This window comes from Macaca mulatta, chromosome 2, assembly GCF_049350105.2.
Source record: "Macaca mulatta isolate MMU2019108-1 chromosome 2, T2T-MMU8v2.0, whole genome shotgun sequence".
In the NCBI taxonomy this organism is placed as follows: domain Eukaryota; kingdom Metazoa; phylum Chordata; class Mammalia; order Primates; family Cercopithecidae; genus Macaca; species Macaca mulatta.
In genome coordinates, this window is record NC_133407.1 from 52,393,099 (window position 1) to 52,411,479 (window position 18,381).

The following is an 18,381-nucleotide window of genomic DNA, read 5'->3' on the forward strand; positions in this document are numbered from 1 at the left end:
AATGTCTAGGTACGATCATTCATTAGGAATTATGAATTTTATCATTCTGTTTTAATTTATTAACCGGATTACTTTTTATGAAAAGAAACTTCTCCTTGTCAATTATTTGATGATCTGGAGACTCAGTTTGTATTAAAAAATTAGAATAGGGCCGGGCACAGTGACTCACGCCTATAATCCCAGCACTTTGGGAGGCCAAGGCGGGCAGATCACCTGAGGTCGGGAGTTTGAGACCAGCCTGACCAACATGGAGAAACCTTGTCTCTACTAAAAATATAAAATTAGCTGGGCATGGTGGTGCATGCCTGTAATCCCAGCTCCTCGGGAGGCTGAGGCAGAGAATCGCTTTAACCCTGTAGGAGGAGGTTGTGGTGAGCTGAGATCGCACCATTGCACTCCAGCCTGGGCAACAAGAACAAAACTCTGTCTCAAAAAAAAAAAAAAAAAAAGTTAAAATAAATGCTAGATCCTTTGCCTGGATTTACCAATTTTTAAAATAATTTGTTGGTTCGCCATCATCTACCCAGTATGACCAATTAATTTTCATTTTGTTTAATATTAGTATGAACTTTATGCATTCATAATGTATTTCATCATAGCCATTACAGTTATTATCTTTATATTGATGCTTAAGTTGCTCTGTCTTTGGTCAGTAGAAGCCTCTTCCAGTTAGTTCATGAGTCCTTTTACCATGGCCCTAGTCATCTTCATAACTTTCTTGCTATGTGGTATTAATAAGAGGTGCCGGGCTCATCCTGTACATTTCCTGCCCAAGACCTGCAATCAGTCATTTCTCTAAGAAGTCCTGGTTCTTTTTGAATGGTATTTCAAAACCATCATATAGGCTGAAGGAGGAGTGCCCTGTAATTTTTTTAAACTCCTACCTTGAGAGTAGGTAGGAAAAAGAGATTCTGTTCCTATCCTTTTTATGTCCTTCTGTAATATTCGAACTTTTATCACGTATATTTATTATTTTATTTTCTACACACAAATTATACATAAGTACACAGTTGAAAAAAAGTCAAAGTAAAAATTTTCCCCATGCCTTTCCCATACTACTTCCTCTGCCAGAGATAACTATAGTTAGCAATGTGTTGTGAATTCTTCTAGAGTTTTTCTTAGATAGTATTGTTACCTAAATAAGACTAAGGCACTTAGGATTCCAGATTACATTTTAATCTATTTGGACTATTCAAATAAACGGAAGTCTGAGATAAAAATATAATGGACAGCTATTTAAATCTTCTTTGGGATCAACAGCCCGGGCCTCCGCGTTGCCAACTCCAGGGGGTGCTGTGTACATTCAGGTCTCTGTAACTAATGTCCCCTGGCGTTTGCAACACAGCAAACCTGCTAACAAACCAATAGGACACTGAGCAAGAGGTATGAACGCACAGAAAAGAAGATGGTTCATAAATATATGAAAAGATGTTCAAATTTCCTTTTGACAAGAAAGTGCAAAATAAAACCAAAATATTGTTTTTCATCTCTCAGATTGGCAAGGATTAAAATGCTTGTTAACATACCCTTATTCAGTGCTGCTGGAATGACTGCATTTTCAGCAGTTTGGCAATATGCATTCAATTATAAATGTATTTGCAGTTGCTAATTTAAAACAATTCTAAAAAATATACCCTACACATATACTTGAGTGTTCGGGAACTGATGTATGTATAAGGCAGGGTTTCTTTAACTAAAATTTGTCATTTCCTTTAATTATGAAAGCATGCAGGAAACTATGATAGTATCAGCCTATGCCTTTGTTACCAATAAAATCACAGATGTTTTACGTCACATTACAATTGTTGCAGATATTTTGAAACAGCATTTATGCTCATTCATATTTTGAAATTACAGGAATTTGATCTTATTATGTGTTCGTAAATAAGTACATATATTTCTAAATAAATGTTTATATAAAGAATATTTTGATGCCTATATATCAGCATAATTTGTTTCCTTTTAATCCTGAGGATTTTGCATGCACTGAAAAACATTATATTAAGAAGAAATTAATAGGCTTCACCAGACTGCCAAAGGGGTTCATGACACAAAATAATTACAAATTTACAGCATCGTGTATGTAATAGCAAATTATCAGAAGCAACCAAGAGTGGAAACTGATGAAAAACCATTTGTACCTTGCTGTAGAGAATACTCTGCAGCTGAAAAAAAAATAAAGAATGAAGAATCTGTCTAATAAAATGAAACTATATCTAAGATATTTTACAGAGAGTAAAGCAGGGTACAAAATAATTTATGTAGCAGGCTGCTACTTGTTTTAAAAAAATGAAAGAGAGAGTGAATATGTACAAATGTCTGTTTGCTTGTATGTGCATAAAATAGCTCTGGAGGACACACAGGCAACTGATAGTATTGGTGGCTTCTGGGGATGAGAACTGGGTGGTTTGGGGCTGGAGTGTTACGGAGACTTTTTCCTGATAAACCCTACAGGACCTTTAAAACTTTTGAACCTTGCAAATGTATAATCTATTCAAAAATTAAATTTAAAAAAGTGAACACTTAAGAACTCCTTACTGGACTCTGTACAGGAGATTCATACACAGCCCCAAGGCAGCACCTGGTCAAGTCCTTTCTCCCCAGCCTGCTCTGCAGCAAGCCCTGTAGTTTCTATGCCCTTGAAACTAGGCCTCATAAAACTAAGAAACTAGGCCTCATATAGAAAAAAAAAAAAATTAACACCAGGTGGCTCTGGATAGGGTCCCACCCTGCCTCGATAGGGTCCCACCCTGATAGGGTCCCACCCTGCCAATTCCGGGAAACAACCTCATGGGGTCCCACCCTGCCAATTCCGGGGGTCCCACCCTGCCTCGAAGTTCCCGGAATCAGCAACTCCAAGAAAAAAAACCTCATAAGGTCCTGCTCTAACCAATTAGAACAAGACACCTTGCTCAGGCCATAGCTAGACCCAATTACCACGCGCCTAAAGCTTTGTTTGAATTTCGCGCCTTAAGCTGTGTTTGAACTTGTGTTTGCCTATATAAACAACCTGTAACAAGCACTCGGGGTCCCAGGGCCAACTTAGAGCTTGGGACCCTAGCGCGCTAGTAATAAATAACTCTCTGCTGTGAATCTCGTGTCGGTGATCCTTCGCGGCGACCCCTGCACAGGAAGGAATCGACAGTTCGGTTCCAACACCCTCAATCTCCTATTCTGAACCCTCAGTCATAACTTTCTCTCTAAGCCTTCTTTGGCTCTTGCCTTTCCCAACACCTTTAGCGTTTTCTCATTAGCCTATTCTAATGCAAAACAAGCACACTCCGGCCCTGTCTCTCTATTTTTGCTGCACACAAATTGTTACAAGTCAACTAGGCTTTGGTGGAACTGTTCTTAATGGGCAGTGAAGTATGTGAATATTCACAAGTTTTTTGTTTCAAGTATTTTTTATGTTTTCGTAGTATAATTATTTTAAAATGAAATCCTATTCATAGAATGAGGGCAAATTTTTAGTTTGTTGGTCACAAGTGGGGCCTAATCACTACTATTTGTAAGAGGGCATAAATATTATGGGATTAGGTCGCTAAAATATTTCATCTTCCCAAAACTCCCCTGATAAATTTTCTACCATTTCAAAAATGAAGCCAAGTTTCAGCACAGTATAGTGATGACCACCCTTGTCCAATACATCTTTGGCTATAATATAGGGTACATTTATATTATAAAAGTAACATATTTTGAAGAAAACATTAATGCCAAGCCCTGAGTGATGATACTAGCATGAGTAATGATTGCCAAAATTATGCAAGTTGCAAAACAAATTTAAGCAGGGTTTATAAATATTTGTTTAGAGCCTTATAACAAACGCTGACTCTTCTTGAGATTTGGGTCAGCAGAAGGAAGCCTGCTATATTTTTGGCAAATATTTTGTTTAAAAGGTTCTTTGTATGATCAACAAAACTATAGCAAGGTCTTTCCATAAGAATCTGCATGACCAAATAATTTAAAATTAAAATATAACCTTATTATTTTCATGGTGGACTCTGGGAAAATATCTGAGTTCTCAACAGAAACTGCCAGTTTGTTTTTGAGTGGGAAATGTGTTTTCTTTGGAGTCATGAACAGGATGAAGAAAACTGGGACAACTGCCAAGACTGGGCTTCGGGCATCTCCATGCTGCAGAACAGAACAGGGCAGCCGGTGGATGTGGTGGGGGTGGGATTTAGAGAGGAGAGGGATAAAATTTCCTGTGGCTTCTAAAGAGCTGTATAACAAGGTGAGTTATTAAGAAAGGAATAACTTGTATTTCCAGCTTCTTTTCTCATTCATGACACCTAGTACAAAAGTTTTCCCAGATTGTGTTCACAAAGGAGAGGCATGGATGTTGTCTTTGGAGTTGAAGACACAGAAGCTACCTAATGTAAGGAAACATTTGATTTTCCTCAGGCTAGGAGTGGGGAGTGTGCACAGGAATCAGGCAGGTTTCTGGAAGGGCGCTGGCTCCCTCATACACATGTGCTGGCCAGGAATTATTTCGGGATGTGCTTTAGAGGCTCAACACTTAACGCCAGGCTCACAGGAGACATTGAGATCCTGAAGGTCTCTGTGGGCCTGTGCGTGGTCAAGGAGTGGACCATTATGAGGCATATCTCTGGTCTGGCTGGAACATAAGGCCTGTTCAACGCTTTCAAACACTGGTGAGCCACCAGTGACTCTGACAAGCATCTTGCAAGCTTCTGTCACTCCAAATACTAGGAGATTTTTGGATGAACACCGAAGCCCCCAAATATTACTGAGATTGAATTTTCTACCATCATGTGAGTGAAAATACAGAACTAATTTTTCTGTCACATTTACACACCAGAAAGTGGCACAGTGACATTCGCACCTGCTGTATTGGAAGTATTTCTATGCAGTCACATTTAAAGTTCACCTCCCCTGGGCTACTACTGCTCCCATGCAAACATACATGCAAGCACATTCTTCTATCAACATCTTGGAAGTAAGATCGGCTGGGGCTGGCTAACCTCCCTACCCTTCTTGACATACCCCTCAGTCTTCATGTTGTCTGTCTCATTTGTCTTCTTTACTTGTTGGCCTCATTCACTTTTCATGGAATTAATTCTGCAGAAAATCTAAAGAACCCAATATTTGCCTGTAACTCAAGGGCATAATTTCAGTCTCAAAATGGTCATGGTCTAGAGTTTGATGTTGAGTAGAAGGTAGAAGGATATGGTGGGAGGACATGAGAGCAGTACCAGTCCATGGAACGAGGACAGGGAATTTTAGTGGTACAGAGGGGTAGGTAACCCAATCTGGAACAAGAGGAGGGGTCAGGTGAAGATTTTACAAGAAACTGATGACTTAGTATCAGCAGATCTTAAGTTGCGGAGAGTAAATAGGGACAAGAAAAGCATTCTAGGGAGATAGATTAGTCAGGAAAATGCTTGGGGACATGAAAAATACGGTCTGCTCCCTGAACCTCAGAGTTTAGCATTGTAAAAATGTAAGCCCCAGGGGGAGCAACCAAACACTCTTTCTCCCCATTCTTGTGCAGTTTCTACACATGCTCTACAAACTGCCCTGAACAGTCATCTAACTCATTTCTCCACCTCTCAAGAGTCTGCCCAGTGTGGACTCATGTAAGAAGCAGCAGCAAATCAAGCAAAATGATTTCTAGCAGCAAAATGAAAGACTAAACTAGACTGTTGGGAGAGTTTTATCAGACAATTTCGGAGCTCCTCCTGCTATATAGGATTAATCAGTATATATTAGTCAAATGCCTAGACCCTTTCATTTCTGTACCTAGATTAAGATTTGTAATATAATCATTTTCTGAGAACAAGCATACATTATGTAGTGCTTGTTAGTTGAAAATAGAATTATGAAATTATTTCATACATAATTTGATTACCTAAGCTGACAGGACACAGAGAGTTAGTTCAGGGCATGGATTTTCACATAAAGACAAATGTTGTTTTCAGACTCAATGTAGAAGGTCTTCTTCAAGGTAAGATTTTATCGTTGGCTAATTCCTCCACATAGATATTCCTTCCCCTTCCACTTTATTCTGTCTTAAATTGTCATTCCTTTCAGGAAATGTCCCATGAACCAAACTCAGTTTGTTTTCAGCACACTGTTAATTTTGCCAAGAATAAAAAGGGACATCATTTCTATGCATGTTTATTGCACATGTGTTATTTGTCAAGAATTCATTCAATCAAGTAAATAAATGGAAGAGATGATGAAATTAAGGAATTGCTGCCCTAACATCTCTCTTCCTTAAAAAAAGAAGTTTTGAAAATTTTGTTCCTAGGGAATAATTTAAGATTTTCAGTGAATGTCTTTTTAGAGCAAGTTTTTAAAACTTTTATTTGCACTGTGGACCCATGTGGTAACAGAGTAATACCTGTACCCCTCTCAGAGTAATGTTTTTAAAGGCATAAAATAGAATACATAAGATGACAATTGAATTAGAAAAATAATTATATGGAAATACAGTTATCAAAATTACTCTTAAAACTTCATTATAAAATAACATATGTGTTTCTTAACATATTAAATAATAAGATCCAGCTGCAAGTCTAGTAGCTACCATATTTTGAAGTTGTGATTAGTGCAAAGGATAGTTTCAAGATACAGTCATGCATTGCTTGATGGTGAAGGGTGAAGGATGAGGGTACATCCTGAGAAATGGGTCAGTAGGCGATTTTGTCACTGTGCAAATATCCACAAAGTGTACTTACACAAACCTATGATGATATTGCCTACTACACACCTGGATGTACAGTACAGACTATTGTTTCTAGGCTGCAGCAAGTTACTGTACTGAACACTGTAAGAAATTGACATACAACAGAAGGTATTTGTGTGTCCAAACATAGAAAATGTACAGTAAACATATATAATCTTAGGGGACCACTGTTGCATATGCAGTCTGTAGTTAACTGTAATTTTTACGCAGGGCATTACTATATGTAAAATTATCTTGTGAGAGGAAAATATATTTTTTACTTACCTTGGTGACATACTTATAGGAACAGCTAATAATTGCCATGGTTTGGAGTCTAAATTCATAACTGAGAGAAATGCTAGAGGTTCAGGAAATCAAACACAGGAATTTTTTCTTCATCCAGGCCCATGGACTGCCTGAATTCTATCCCTGGACCCAAAGAACGCTTGTTTTCAGGGGCCCAAGATCAACATATTGACTCAATTTCTGCCATTAATAAAGAGATGACCCTAACGAGATCAATTTCTTCACGAGAAGGCAAGGAGCTTCTTAATCTCTGATTACAAAGTATGAGAAGGAAGAGGAGGTTTACTATTGTGTTGTCCCTCGAAGATGCTTCACTGCAAACTCATTCTGCACTCTCTCCTACCCTAATCCATTCTATTTCAGAATTTACTTTTTAAAAAGTTTTAACCCAGAGGTAGCCCAGAAGAATGAAACAACCATGAGCTTGACAGAGGCCTCTTGAGCCCCAGCCTCATCTCCTATGTGACAATGCTATGTCCCTTAACTTTGACTGTCAGTTTATTCACCATAAAACAGGTGCAATTATGCCTATCTAGCAGTGTCCTAGTGATGTTTAAACATGATGACAATTACGAAAATGATTTGTAAGCTACGAAGAGCTGTGCAGTCTTTTCTATGTCTTTTTCTCACTATAGTACACAACTAGGGGATACAAGAAAGGCAAAGCTAATGACAGCACATTAAGGAAGAAGAGCCCAGGTTCGATTGGTACAGAGCACGAGAAAAGCAGAGAATATTCCCTACACACTGGAGGATCTCAGAGCTTTTTTCCCTGCTACTTCATGGCTATATAAAAGCATTCTCCCCCACCAGCCCTCACAAGAACAACAAAAGTCCATGTTTGCTTTAGTCACCCAAGTGTTCATCCTTCCATCCACCCACAGTCATGAGAGGATGTTAGAAATGGCTTTGCAGGTGCCAACCAATTGGAATTACATGGGCAAATGATCCAAATAGATATATTGATATCTCAAAAGCAGACAAATGACCACAAATATATATATTAAAAAATTCTCAGCATCATTAATCATCAGAGAAATGCAAATTAAAACCACAATGAAATATCACCTCACGCCTGTTAGAATGGCTCTTATGAAAACAACAAAAAATAACAAATGCTGGCAAGGATGCAGAAAAGGGGGAACCCTTAAACACTGTTGGTGCGAGTGTGAATTAGTAAACCCATTGTGGAAAACACTGTGGAGGTTTCTCAAAAAACTAAAAATAGAACTACCATGTGATCCAGCAATTCTACTATTAGGTAGTTATCCAAAGGAAAGAAGTCAGTGTATCAAAGGGATATCTGCATTCCCGTGTTTATAGCAGCACTATTCCCAATAGCCAATGTATGGAATCAACCAAAATGTCCATCAACAGAAGAACAGAAAGAAAATGTGACATACACAATAGAATACTACTTGGCCATAAAAAAGAATAAAATTCTGTCATTCATGACAACATGGATGAGCCAGGAAGACATTATGTTAAGCAAAATAACCCAGGCACAGAAAGATAAGTACTGCATGTTCTTACTCATATGTGGGGGCTAAAAACATTCTGTGCTAATAGAAGTAGAGAGCAAAATTTTGACTATTACAGGTTGGGAATGGTAGGGGGCTGGGGAGGTTGGGGAGAGGTTGGTTAACAGATACAAAATTACAGCTAGATAGAAGAAAGGAATTCTGGTGCTCTACAGCACTGCGAGGGGAATATGGTTAATGATGATTTATTGCATATTTTTAAAAAGCTAAAAGAAAGGATTTTGAATGTTCACAATACAAAGAAATGATACATATTTGAGATGATGAATGTGCTAATAACCCTCATTTGATCATTATCCATTGTATACATGGGTATTGAAATATCACTGTATCCCATAATAAGTACAATTACTACATGTCAACTAAAAATAAAAAGAAAAGTAAAAAATAAAAATTCAATGTATACATAGCACTCAAGGGCACATTTGCTTAATCCTTAGAGTGACATTTTGTTCAGTGCAAAAGAGTGATGCAAGAAGTTAAAAGGAATGTGCAGGGTATACTCCTTACTAATAATACTAATAATACTTCCATTTATATAAACTTTTATTGTCTTCAAAGCCCTTCTAAATGTACAACCAAAATGTTGAGAAAAGGCTATATGATTGTTACATTTACTGACCAGAATTGAGCTATTTTGTTTGATGCTCCAAACAATGTTATGATATAGGTAGGGAAGGTGTTTTATTACTTCATCGTTATTATTATTATTATTTTACAACTGGAAAATCTAAGACTCAGAGAGTTCAGATGACTTGCCCAGAATCCAGAAAAAGTAGCAAGACTAGATGTAAACCTATGTCTCCAATCCTAGTACCTTTTCTCTTCTAATATACCATACAGTTTCTAAGATAATTATGAAAGGTAATTAACCTGAATCACTTGTTTACCTTTGAAGAGAGATTTTCTTTCCAGATCTCCAGTTGCCTGTCAAGACCAGCCCTCTGTCAAGACTCTTGGAGTCATGACTAACAGGAGGGGAGCAGGTGGCAGCGTGGCCACCTGCCATGCAGAAAGACTGGGTCATTTCCTGTTGGTAAAGGGTTTCCTGGTTCAGGTTTGTCAGGCATTCTAAAATTGAGAGAAAAACAAAAGCATCTCTAAAGCACATGGAAAAATAAACACCAAAGTCAATGCTTCTGTGTTCCAAGTGAAAATGTCACTTTAAAGAGAATCAGCTGTTATTTTTAGAAAGAAAGAATAAAATTTCAGCTCTGTATACCAAAAGTATAACCTCATCCATTAGGGACACTGATGTAGAAGCAAGTAGACACTATTCAAAGTCTGCAGTTCCTACCTAACTAGGTAATGCTTAAATAAATAATCGGTTCCCATCATGCAACTCAATGTTTAGCTGAGTTCAAACATACTGCTGCCAACATTTTAAAGTCAACAACGATATCTAAAATAAACGTAGGCTGACTAACACACACTGGTACTTTAATGAAAATATATTGTGAAATAGCTCCTTACCAATAGAAGTTCTTGGGCTCTTTCTTTGGATAACTGTGGACTATTCGGAAGAACGTTAAGCCACCTATACATTTGTTAATTAGTTCAACAACATCCCCCATTTTTTGAGCACTTACTCTTAAGAACTTTAACGATCTGAGATTTTATCCTATTTTATCCTATTTTGAAGCTATTTGTTAGCTTGCCAGTTTCAAAGAAGCTGGTAGAAGTCATGAGATTCTTGGGTCAGAGACAAGTGATTTTGTTGCTTACAGCAGTAGAAGTAGCCAGTGTTAGCATTTTAGAGGAACTCTGAGCTTAGGGAAACCAGGCCTTTTACACTGAACAGGAAGCATGGTTACTCATTACTCTTGAGACACTTTTTCACTCTTCCAAGGTGGTTTGCTACACAAACACCCTTGAAAAATAGTGCAGAACAAAGTCAGTCAATCCCTTTACTCATAAGACATGTAGAAATGTGAGAAATCCAAGGAGAATTGTCTCCAGACACTTACTCTCTACCAGACATTTTAATAGATGCTAAACATACGAAGATAAAAAGAACATGCTACCTAATTCTTGATAAATATAATAGTGCTAATAAATTCAACTATGACATTAAACTCTCAAGTTCTGTCCATAGAAAATGTGGGAAGTTCAGTTAGTTTAGTAACCCTCTTTAAATTCTTCTAATCAAGAAAATTGGTGAAGGATTCACAAGGCAGAAAGCCTGGCTTTTCATCACCAGCTTGTTTGCCAGTGAAGTGTTAAAAGTGCTACGTGTTGGCAAAATGGAACTAACGCATTACAATTACATTAGAGTGCAATATCTCAGCACTTTTCAAAGTATTCAGTCTGTGGCGTAATGATCAAGATGACATAAAGGCAAAGGTCACGGCAGGGGAAGTAGATAAGAAAAAAGTGAAAGCTGATAGAAAAAAAAATATTATCAAGGAAACCTTTCTTAATTGTACTGGTAGGACTTTGCTATAAAAGAAATTAGAATTAAGCCACACCAAAATTCAGACCAAAACAGCTGACTCTAGCAAATGCATGAGTTACAAATGCCTTTAGAATACAATTTAGAGGTGAGTTTTTCTTTTTTTTCTTAAAAACAAGCAAACAAACAAACAACAACAACAACAACAAAATGGGATACATGTGCAGAACGTGCAAGTTTGTTACCTAGGTATACGTGTGCCATGGTGGTTTGCTACACCTATTGACCTGTCCTGTAAGTTCCCTCCCCTCACCCCCCACCCCCACCCCCACCCCCGCCCCCCCAACAGGCCCTGGTGTGTGATGTTCCTCTCTCTGTGTCCATGTGTTCTCATTGTTCAACTCCCACTTATGAGTGAGAACATGCAGTGTTTGGTTAGAGGTGAGTTTTTCTATGGGGACTTGAGCATTATTACCAGAACAAATTTAAAAAAAAAAATTTAAAATTCCACTGAAAATACACAGTCCGACCTTCTGAAAAAGACATAGATATGTTTTCTAAATCATTTCAACTTCAGTTAATTCTTTATAATGCCATTTCTCCCATTATTCTGATCCAGTTCCCTTTAGGCTCACTCGGTTTTTGACAAGGAACTTTCCAAAAGTAAATTGACTTCCTAGGCAGACTTTTCCACAAGTGAGAGAAAATTCTGACCTGACAGTATGGATATTTCAGACTCCTTAATAGCACTCTTTTCTTTTCCATTCCAAATTGGTTAATTGGCGATTTGATTTGTCAATAAGGCTCTTGTGAATTTAATTAGCATAAGCCACTTCCATCAGAGTCTTTCTCCCAGGTAACATGAAAAAAATTACTGGATATTTTGAAGATGCAAACAAACTGTTGAGAAATACTTTGTTCCTAAGTGGGCTAATGCTGAGGCCCCACTGACAAGTTCAAGTCCTCTGGAGACTGAATGGCTTACCTGATGGCTGTTCTCCCTTTGATTTTTTTCAATATGATAATAATTTTGCCTTTTTCCTTTCATTTTTCCATGAAAGTTAAAATTTAAGAACCTGTTGAAGATCTATCTCTAGTATAGTACACAACAGTCATGTCTGTAATTCTTTGATCTGTCACAGGTACAGGAGTTCCTCTAGGACTATAGATGTATGTTTATAAAACTGGTAACATATACTGCACTTGATTTTAGCCAAAAGGCTGAGAAATGATTTTTTATATATATGTGTGTGTGTATATATATGTATGTATGTATATGTATACACACACACAAATATATATATGCATATATAGGATTGCCTATATATATATATATATATAGTATTTTGAGACATAGTGAAATAATATTGGATAACAAAGGCCTAAATGGAAATACAATGTATGTTTAGATTCTTTAAAATAATTTAATATTTAATATTAGTAAATAATTATCCTCAAATTAATTTATCATCCTGAACTATTTGAATCATTTAGCACTTCGGAAATTTTTTAATTTCCCAGTGTCTTGGGAACTTTTTCCATGAGTATTGATTCCAGTGTACTTTGATTGTGAAGCAAGGCTGTGAAACAAGTCTTGTTATCTCCATATTCAGAGGCATCCAATGTTCTGATTGTTCTTAGGAAGATTATAAAAGTCGTAAAACTTACCACTGTGAAGAGAATTAATAAAATACTTTTATAACATCTATTGTCTGTGTCTGAAAGAGTTAATGCTAAGGGTAATGTGGCTGTTAGGTGGGCTTCTGAGGAAATGGTGGGAGAGGCCCTGGTGAGGCATCTCCATGAGAACCTGCCTCATAAACCCACGCACTTACCCATAGCAAGAGATGTCCAGACCAAAACTTCCTTGGATGTGTAAGGAGGAAGGAAGGAAAAATCAAACCAGTGGGGCCAAAGTTGCTTCTCTATGATTTCTTTTTGGGTCGCCATCAGTCAGAGGTGTGTGCCTTTTCCCAGCTGTCGATAGCCTGAGTCATAAGAGAAGGAAGATAGCAGATCACCCAGAGGAGCTGATGAGCCATAGCCAATCAATTTTAGCAGGAAATGTTGTGGGCATTTGATTTGAAGAGAGATTAAACACGTGCACAGGGGCCAGGGGGAGGTCTGGTGTCTACCCCCTGCATGGAGTTTCCAAAAGTTGTATATTTTATAAACAAATGTGGCACATCTTATAAGGTTTTTAGGGAACAACTTTGATATGACAATTGTGAAGGCCATGATGAAAAGACAAAACAGAAAACAGTGTGAAAGTAGGAGCCTGACATTACGAAGAACGACACCTTTGTGTGTTTGCTCCCCCAACAGCCAGCACCAGGCCTTGCTTTCCGCCAGTGCTACCACTACCACAGGTTTGCACCCTCTCAAGTTAGACGCTGGTATTATTTCCCCAAGCAAAACAAGGGATATAAACAAAAAAGAAAAAAGAAAAGAAAAAGGAAGAAAAGAAAAGCACCCATCCACCTGAGTTAGAATCTTGGCTGCCGTTCTCCAACTTGACTCAGTTACTTGGCTGAGTCTCCGTTTCCTCACCTGTAGGATGGAGTTTTTTAAACACCTACCTCCCGGAGCATTATAAAAATTTAATAAGATAAAGTTTGCGTCTCGGCTTGGGTTCCCAGAAGAGACCTGAAACTAGGACCTGAGTGCAAGTAGTTTATTTGGAAGGTGAAGGGAACTCTCAAAGAGGAGTGGGAGCTAAGATAAAGGAAAGGAAGGAACTCTTCAAAGGAGCATTAGCCGAGCCTGGGCAACATAGTGAAACCTCGTCTTAACAAAAAAACAAAAAATCAAACAATTAGCCAGGTGTTGTGGTGCATGCCTGTAGTCCCAGCTACTAGGTAGACTAAGGTGGGAGGCAGACTGTAGCGTGGAAGCTAGAGGCTGCAGTGAGCTATGATCATGCCACTGCACTCCAGCCTGGGCAACAGAGCAAGCTCCGTCTCAAAAAATTACACAAAAACACTATTAGCAAGCCACCTTTCCTTGTGTGTTACTGGAGCTTAGAATATCACTAACAATTCTTTGAAAGAAGGAAAAAAGTCAGAAAATATATATGCATACATACAAATACACATGTATATTTGTTCATGCAAAAAATATACTTAAACACAAAAAAAGCTGTTAGAGAGGTTGCCTCTGGGGAAGAAAATTGGAGGACAAGGAAACATGAGTAAGAGGCATACTTAAATTTGCTCATATCACCTCCCATACCTCAAATTTTCCGTGCTTGTGTATGCTTTTGAATGAAGAGAATTGAGAAAGTTTGCTAATACTGATTATTCCCTAGCCCACTCCCTTTTCTTTTTTAATCCTGAGGCTCATTACCTGACACACTCAATGTTACAGAATAATTTTTAAAAGTTTTAAATGCGCAGCTGGGCCTAGTGGCTTGCATCCTGTAATCCCAGCCACTCGGGAGGCTGAGGCAAAACTGCTTGAAGCTAGGAGTTTGAGGCCAACCTGGGCAACATGTAAGAGCCCATCTATATTTTAAAAAAAAGAAAGAAAGAAAGAGAGAGAGAGAAGAAGAAAGAAAGGAAGAAAGGAAGGAAGAAAGAAAGAAAGAAGAAAGAAAGAAACAAAGAGAAAGAAAGAGAGAGAGAAGAGAGAGGGAGGAAGGAAGGAAGGAAGGAAAGAAGGAAGGAATGAAGGAAAGAAGGAAGGAAGGAAAGAAGGAAGGAAGGAAAGAAGGAAAGAAGGAAGGAATGAAGGCAAGAAGGAAGGAAGGAAGGAAAGAAGGAAGGAAGGAAAGAAGGAAGGAAGGAAAGAAGGAAGGAAGGAAGGAAAGAAGGAAGGAAGGAAAGAAGGAAGGAAGGAAGGAAAGAAGGAAGGAAGGAAGGAAGGAAGGAAGGAAGGAAGGAAAGAAGGAAGGAAGGAAAGAAGGCAAGAAAGAAGGAAGGCAAGAAGGAAGGAAAGAAGGAAGGAAGGAAGGAAAGAAGGAAGGAATGAAGGAAAGCAGGAAGGAAAGAAGGAAGGAAGGAAGGAAGGAAAGAAGGAAGGAATGAAGGAAAGAAGGAAGGAAGGAAAGAAGGAAGGAAGGAAAGAAGGAAGGAAGGAAGGAAGGAAAGAAGGAAGGAAGGAAAGAAGGAAGGAAGGAAAGAAGGAAGGAAGGAAAGAAGGAAGGAAGGAAGGAAAGAAGGAAGGAAAGAAGGAAGGAAGGAATGGAGGAAAGAAGGAAGGAAGGCAAGAAGGAAGGAAAGAAGGAAAGAAGTAAGGAAGGCAAGAAGGAAAGAAGGAAGGAAGGAAGGAAAGAAGGAAGGAAGGAAGGAAAGAAGGAAGAAATGAAGGAAAGAAGGAAGGAAGGAAAGAAGGAAGGAAGGAAGGAAGGAAAGAAGGAAGGAAGGAAGGAAGGAAGGAAAGAAGGAAAAGTTCCATATGGGAAACAACTCAAATGTCCATCAAGGGATGTATGAATAAGTCATGATATGAGGGACTTACATGAGGGAATGTTATTTGGCCATAAAAAGAAATGGAGTACTGACACACAGTACAATGTGGATGAACCTCAAAAATTTGCTAAGTAGAAGATATCAGACACAAAATTCACTTATCTTATGATTCCATTTGTAGAAAATATCCAGAAGAGGTAATCCACAGAGATCAAAAGCAGATTTGTAGTTGCTAGGGACTGGGGTTAGGGGAGAATGGGGAATTACTGCTTAATGGATAAGAAGTTTCATTTGGGGATGATGAAAATGTTTTAGACTTAGAGGTGGTGGTTGCAAAATACTGTGAATGTACTAAATGCCAGTAAATTGTTCACTTTAAATGATTAATTTTATGTTATGTTAATTTCATATCAATGAAAAAACGTTTTATAATCACAAAAGCAATAAATCAATGCCCACTTTAGGTTTAAAGAACAGAGGTTTAAAAAGAAAGAAAAGAGACAGGAAAGAAGGAAGAAAGGGAAGAAGGGAGGGAGATACAAAGAAAAGGAGAAAGAACCACTCCTATTTCCATCACTCAGGGAAATTCATCATTAACATTTTGAGTTAATATTTTGGTATATTGGTATTACCTTGCAGTCTGATAATAATAGTCAACTATATTCCAGACATACAATGTTTGGTATTACATAACCTTCCAGTCCTTTTTTTCTCTACACAAATATGCTTTTTTAAAGAAAATTTTAAAATGATATTATATTGTACATATGCCTACATCTCCTGCTTTGTTCACTTAATATAGCACAGGTTTTCACATCGTTAGTCTTCCACATGATGTTTAATGTTGTATTGTACTCTAGAGCATAATGTACTATAATCTATCTGACTAATCCCTTAATGTTAGATGTTTAGGCATGCAGAGTTATTGTTGAGAGATGAAAACATAAAGACTATAGTTATGAGACTGGTTCTTGTGTGTGACTTGAGGTACCAGCTTTTTCCTTGATAGCGTCACCTCATTCATGTAAAGTCAGCACAGCTCCCTCTACTTTCTCACAACTGAGGCACCCCCCACCCCTTAGCCAAAATCATATATAAAGTGTTTTATTTATAAAGAAGCCTTTTGTTAATATTGGGAAACTGAAAAAAGAAAACACACAGTACATTAAAAAATATTTCACAAATCATTCACTCATGATTATGACACTAATTGGTAACTGTGGAATTATCTTTTAAATGTCAAGATACAAGGAGGTGCTCATTTTATTTTACAGAAAGTATCACAGGGTTTGAGCAAACTTGCCCAGGAACCAGAACATTTGCAGAGCAGAAATGCAGAGAGAAGATGGAGCATGTTTATCAAATAATGTAAATAAAGTTATCGGTGGTATGATAGCTTCTGAAAACAACAGACTCTTGTATTTAACAAAGTCATTTCAACCATCTGTTCAAAAACCACGACTCCATATAAGGTCAGGCTTCTAAAGGTACACAGCTGAAAGGAACTTTATAGGCTTGAATTATCAGTTTCCCACAGTGTCTGCACCCTAGGGGCTTGGAGGGATGCTGCTGTCTACTGCACCGTCTCAGAAAGTGGGACTTGAGCAGCTCGGACCCTGCCCTGTTGTTTGAAGACTTGAAGGCTCTGAGAAGTGCTTCTATAGCAGAGTAGTACCCTTGGGAGCTAACTGGCTAAATGTATGATAAAAATCATTATGAAAATAACAGTTTTAGATAACTTGATGTTACAATCAACATCGTCATATATATTAAATTTGACCCAACTGTTAGAAAATCTTTTGATATATGTCTTGTACCTTAAACATAATGTTAATATATGCTATTCATTCATTCAATAAATATTTATTTGGTGCTTGTTGCCGACACCCTTCCCAACTCTGGGGATATGAGGGTAAAAAGAGGAGAAAAAGCCGTTCTGCCATGGATCTTACATTCTCATGTTAGGGGCTGTCAATAAAATAAACAAGCCAACAAATTAACAAAATAATTGCAATGACTATCAATAAGTGCTATGAAGAGAATAAACATGGGCTGAGATTGAGAAAAATGAAGCGAGATGTCCTTTAGGTAGGCACCCAGGGAGGAACTCTTAAAGGAGATGAAGTTTAACCTGAGGTCCGTCTCCAAGAAGAGAGAGATCTAAGCTTGGGAGTGTGGGAGGAGGGACATTCCAAGTAGAGGGAACAGCCTCCCAGGCCTCTGACGATAGATCATACCTGGCATATCTGAAGAACTGAAAGAAGACAAGCATGGCAAAGTGTGGTGATGTAGGAGTGGGACAAGATGAGGCAGAAGAGATGGTTGGGACCCTGTTAAACAAGGCCTTGGAGGCTGAGTAGGAACCTGGCTGTTTTTCAGAATGCGAAGTCAATCATCACGTTTGTAATGATGCTTTCCTAAAGGTCCTACTCAAGAAGTTAAACAAACTCAAAGTCAATGAATTGCTCTATTTGAAGAATAAAGACAAGAGTTATTTTAATGCCAACTCAGGAGACTGACAGCATCATGTAGCTAAATTCAACCAGTCAAAGTGGGTTGGGGCTAGGGTGATCATATATCCCAGTTTGCTCAAAAGAGTCCCAGTTTACACCTGAATTTCCAGCATCCTCTTAGTGTGTACCATTTGTCCCCAATACTTCACTTTTTAATGGAGTGTACTTGTTAGTAGTTGCATTAAAACAAGCCAGAATGGATTAGGCAGACAGCTACTTTATACTTCCAGCTTCTCTCCTTTCATGGTGTAATGGAATAGTGTGTGAGATGTATGTATAATGTTGACTTTTCACTTTGACATATGGTAAAATCTGGCAGACACTAACAATAACCCATTTCTCTTTTTTCAACTCTTTCAAGAAGCAATGTAGCTAGTATTTTCTTTTCAGAAGAACCATACAGGACTGCTGCTGATAAAATGAAGTTGGCAGTCATTCCTTGGAGATACTGCAGGTTCAGTTCCAGACCACCACAATAAAGCGAATATTGTGATAAGCAAGTCACATAAGTTTTCTGGCTTTCTAGTGT